Source organism: Myotis brandtii, unplaced genomic scaffold (genome assembly GCF_000412655.1).
Source record: "Myotis brandtii unplaced genomic scaffold, ASM41265v1 scaffold38, whole genome shotgun sequence".
NCBI lineage: Eukaryota > Metazoa > Chordata > Mammalia > Chiroptera > Vespertilionidae > Myotis > Myotis brandtii.
This window is the reverse complement of record NW_005364596.1, coordinates 5,031,081-5,036,612: the sequence shown is the minus strand read 5'-3', so window position 1 is coordinate 5,036,612 and position 5,532 is coordinate 5,031,081. Positions and strand designations below refer to the sequence as shown.

Genomic DNA, 5,532 nt, shown 5'->3' with positions numbered 1-5,532 from the left:
GCCCGACCTGCACCCTCTCCAATCCGGGAGCCCTCAGGGGATGTCCTACTGACGGCTTTGTCCCGCTCCCAATGTTCTCTGCTCTCTGTGGGGCCTGCCTGCTCCACACCATGGCGACGGCCAAGCAGGCCCTTCTGGGTGCTGTCTGCGGGCGTGCTTGCCTGCTCGAGAGTCGCTGCGGTGACGGCCAAGCAGGCCCTGCTGGCCGTAGACACTCCAGAGGCGACAGAGCAGCGAGGCTTGATCTGCTACCGGAGTGGGCAGATCCTGCCTCTCCGCTTGGTCCCTGCGACCCCTGGCCGGGCCAACAGGCCCAAACACTTCAGCGGCGGGGCTGAGGGGACTGGGCGCTACCATCTTGTGGCTATGGGTGCCGCCATCTTTGTGACAGAGTGATGGTTAATTTGCATATTACTCTTTTATTAGATAGGATTAGCATATATTCTTCATCAATATATATTCCTAGAATATGTTTTTTAATATATATTATCTTAGAGAATAAGTAACATATATTTTTTCATTCCCTAAGAATGAAAGGTGTTGTAACAGTTTGTCTAGGGAAGGGGTGGGGAACCTTTTTTCTCCCAAGGGCTATTTGGATATTTATCACATCATTTGCTTAATATAATTCACTTAATATAAATGTATGTTGCTATGAAAAAAGCTCCCAGATTTATTGAATTTTAAGTCCCACCTGTGGTTGCCTTGGCAGGACCAGACCAAATGATTTCTCGGGCCTTATACAGTCCAGGGGCCAGACATTACCAAACCCTGGTTTATAGTCTTGCCTTGTCTAGGGGCTACCCAGTTGAAAGACATTATGAGAATGAGTGATGATTAATTTCATGTATTTACTACCACATATGACAAAGATGTAGATTGAAGTTTCTTGGCTGTTCAGTTTTATTTTGCAAACTTACATGATAGGATAAGTATTGTACTTACAACTTTTATGATGTACAGATTAATTGAAGTAAGAAAATTTAAGAGAAGGGCTCTTAGCTTATAGTCCATGAACTCTGCAGCATATATCTGAGTAGAAAATATTAACATTTACTTTGGAATATGCATGACTTTAGCCAATAGATAAGTTTACAACTTCAATTTTTATCTTTAAATTAGAATTTGGTGTATATATAAAGAAAGGGGTTGATATTAAAAAATTTATTATTTGAGACCACAATTTTGAATTCTTTGGATCAGTCAGTGAAATAGTTGTTTGCTATGATGTCAGCTAAACATTAATTCAATTTCTTTTCCCCCAGCACATTAGCCTTCATTAGATAGTCATAGTTGCTATTTTGATGTTCTTTCTACAGTTGTCAAATCTATCTGATGTGTCTTATATTAATAAATCTATCCTTTATGGATTATATTACAGACTTTCTGGGTCAGATGCTTGAGATGTAATTAGAAATTAGATTTCATACAATACTGTGGATAAGAATGTTTTAAGAAAATAAGTGATGTATTTATCGTTGTCATTTTTTCCTTTGCCACTTCCTTTATGTGTGGTCAGCACATACTCCATTTCTTTTCCACATTAGTCAGTGGGGGTCCTAAGACTGATATCCAGAAATCCTTCATTAAAAAAAAGATGGCCTCAAGGTTCCTTCCAGCTCCAAAGATGCTGGTCGAAAGCATGGCATGCATGCTATAATAGAAAGAGTGTGAGCTTTGGAGTCAGACTTGGATTCAGAGATCATCTGGAATGCTAGCTGGCTAGGTGACCTTTGACATGTTATTGCAGATGGAGTTAATAAGAGCTACTTAAAGTAGTAAATGAAGGGGACAAAATTAAATGATGAAATCAAGAAAAAAAAACTATGTAAAATTTTGACATCTGACAGATCCTCAGTAAATGCTCGTTCCCTATGGAGCTTTAATTTCAGACTGTGGTTGGACCAGTGAGATGAATAAAGTGAGGAATGTATTTGTAAAGAGTAATTATCTAGGATGGAGGCCCCACCCTGTCTGAGTTAGAATCCTTAATTTATTGTGTGAGCTAGAAGAAGTTATGTAACCTCTCTGGACCTCAATTTTCTCATCTTAAAATGGATATTTGCACACCCATATTTATAGCAGCACTATTCACAATAGCCAAGATGTCCATGGACAGAGGAATGCATAAACAAAATGTGGCGTACATATGTAGGGACAATGGAATATTATTCAACCTTTAAAAAAAAGGAAATCCTGTCATAGGATACAACATGCATGAACCTTGCAGACGTTATGCTAAGTGAAATAAGCCAGGCACAAAAAGACAAACATATGATTCCACTCAGATGAGGTATCTAAGGCAGTCATACACATAGAAACAGAAAGGAGAATGGTGTGCAGTGTTTAACGCTTCTTCATATCCCCTGTGAGTCACACACAGTAGACATATAACTTTGAGTTGTTTAAACTTATACAATTCCCACGTTGAGTTAATTAATGTATTAAATACTTTAGATTCAGTTGTTACTATTGACAGAGCATAGAAAATGAACCAAATTTTTGACTTCTGTATTCCCAGCCACTACCATAATACTGATACATAGGAAATGCCCAGTGATTATTGAATAAATGAATAAATGATGAATGAATGAATTGTTCAGTTTCTAGAACTGTAAATAATAATTATAGACCATTAGTGATTAAGAAATAACAAATTCCTCAACAAAATCACTCAACTTCATGTTCCTGCAGAGGCTTTCTATACCAGATGTTTCATGATTTTTCAAAGCATATTTCTTTTAATAAGAATTAAAATAAAATACAAAAATTGATATGGCTAATGTGAATCGTAAGGCTTAACTCTGTAGGTTTTCATGTGTATTAGTTTTCTATCTCTGTTTTAACAAATTACCACCAACTTGGCAGCTTACAATAACATAAAGTTGTTACCTCACAGCTCTATAGGTCAGAAATCTAGGTGGGCTCAGTTAGTCTCTCTGCTCCAGGTGTCATTAGATTAAAGTCAGGCATTGGCTTGGTTTGGCTTTTTCCTGAAGGGATAATCCACTTCCAGGATCATTTCAGGTTGTTGGTAGAATTCAGTTCCAGCGGTTGTAGGACTAAGGTTCCTGCTCCCTTGCTGGCTCAGCTGGGGTCATTGTCAGCTTCTGTAGAGCTATCCATGTTCCCCCGCTCATGGCCTCCTCACCGTGAAGGCCAGCAGTGGTGGCTCAGGTCCTTCTCTCTGACTTCTGTCTCATTTCCCCTGCTTCCTGTCTGAATAAGTTCTGTATTTTAAGTCCTCATGTGATTAGATTGAGTCCACCTATGTAATCCAGAATAATCCTGCTATTTTAATCTTAATTTCAGCTGCAAAAAAAATCCTTTTTTTTTTCATAGTAGGCTCTATCTAGGACATCTTGGAGTGATCATTATGCCTACCACACCATGCCTGTCTTTTTTGTTTGTTCCCTTGCAGTTTATCTGTTTATATAACCATGCCATTTCTCCTTTAGAATTTTCCAGTGTGGATTTTGCTGATCACATTCCCCTGATTTTGTTTCACGTATTACTTTGTTTCCTATATTGTCTAGGAATTGGTAGTTAGATCTTGATTATAGCGGCATAATCAGATCAGGTTCACTTTTGGGTAAGACCACATCATAGGTGGTGGTGGGTTCTATCTGCAGGCACTTACATCTGGCTGTCTTACTTCAGTAAGAATTGTGAAATGATGATGTTCTAATTTTATCATTCTGCCTTCGTTTAGTTTTCTTTAGCAACTATTCGGTTACACTGAGATGTCATTCACATAGGAAATGCCAGATAAAACTCGTTTCTTTTCTAATATTTTCCAGTTTTCAGTGAGATGGTTATCAACCAAAAGTAATGTTAATTTTTTTCCAGTATGATTATTGATTCATCAATTTAGTATTTGAAATACTTCAGTCCATTGCAGTTATTATTATTCTTTTTTTAATTTCTTTATTGGTTAAGGTATTACAAATGTGTCCTCATCCCCCCATTAACCCCCAACCTCCCTCCCCCCACTCATACTCTCATTCCCCTGTTGTCCGTGTCCATTGGTTTGGCTTATATGCATGCATACAAGTCCTTTGGTTGATCTCTTCCCCTTGCCCCCACCCTCCCCTACTTTCCCTCTGGGATTGATAGTCTGATAAACAGCAATCAGACATTGCAGTTATTATTGTCACTGATGCTCAAATATTCCCATCTTTGTTCAGTGGGAGCCGCTTGGATGTGGTCCCTGAGTCTTTTTGATAAGGCTTCAGTAATATTGATAGCATCCATGCTTTCAGTATAACAGGCTGTTCCAGCTCATCTGTGAATTTCCTGCCTCATCAGCTATGTCTCCGTGGATCTCTAAATTCGTTGAAAGGAAAATGATATTTAAATTACCACAATCTAGGTACTAGAATGGTCATTGCTACTGGTTTGACCTTTGTTTCTAGGCTTCTTAGTGGTCTGAGCTGGGCAGTACTGTGGTTTTTTAAAACAAGTCTTATACTGATACTTCCAACTTAAATTCAGGGTAATGGGATTTGAACTCAGCCTCATTTATTTATCATACTAGAGGCCCAGTGCACAAAAATTTGTGCACTCGGGGGGCGGGGGAGGGGGGGTTCCCCAGCCCGGCCTGTGCCCTCTCGCAGTCTGGGACCCCTCGGGAGATAACGACCTGCTGGCTTAGGCCTGCTCCCGGGTGGCAGAGGGCAGGCCCAATCCCTAAGTGCAGCCCCTGGTCAGGCTCAGAGCAGGGCCGATTGGGGAGTTGGGGCGCCGCCCCGTCATGCACAGAGCAGGGCGGATCAGGAGGTTGGGGCGCTGCACCCTGTCACACTCAGGGCAGGGCCAATGGGGAGGTTATGGCTCTACCCTGTCACACACAGAGCAAGGCCCGTGGAGGGGGGTTGGGGCGCCACCCTCTATCACCCACAGAGCAGGGCCGATCAGGGGGTTGGGGCGCCACCACTGTCACACTCGGGGCAGGGCCGATGGAGAGGTTATGGCTCTACCCTGTCACACACAGAGCAAGGCCCGTGGAGGGGGGTTGGGGCGCCACCCTCTATCACCCACAGAGCAGGGCCGATCAGGGGGTTGGGGCGCCACCACTGTCACACTCGGGGCAGGGCCGATGGAGAGGTTATGGCTCTACCATGTCACACACAGAGCAGGGCCGATCAGGGGGTTGGGGCGCCACCACTGTCACACTCGGGGCAGGGCCGATGGAGAGGTTATGGCTCTACCATGTCACACACAGAGCAGGGCCGATCAGGGGGTTGGGGCGCCACCACTGTCACACTCGGGGCAGGGCCGATGGAGAGGTTATGGCTCTACCATGTCACACACAGAGCAGGGCCGATCAGGGGGTTGGGGAGCTCCCCCCTGTCAAACACAGAGCCGCAGGGCAATCAGGAGATTGGGGAGCTCCCCCCTATCAGGCACAGAGGAGGGCGGAGCGGGGGGTTGGGGTGCCTTCCCCTGTCACGAACAGAGCAGGGCGGATAGGGAGGTTGTGGCCCCACCCCCTGTCACACACAGAGCCGCAGGGCGATCAGGAGGTTTGGG

At 43.5% G+C, this 5,532-nt stretch overlaps 1 protein-coding gene across 1 annotated transcript in view; it reads left to right on the top strand.

The window, feature by feature from the left end:
* The window catches only part of GSTCD (glutathione S-transferase, C-terminal domain containing), a 133,388-nt gene that overhangs the window by 110,836 nt on the left and 17,020 nt on the right, over positions 1 to 5,532 (top strand). The window lies entirely within an intron of this gene.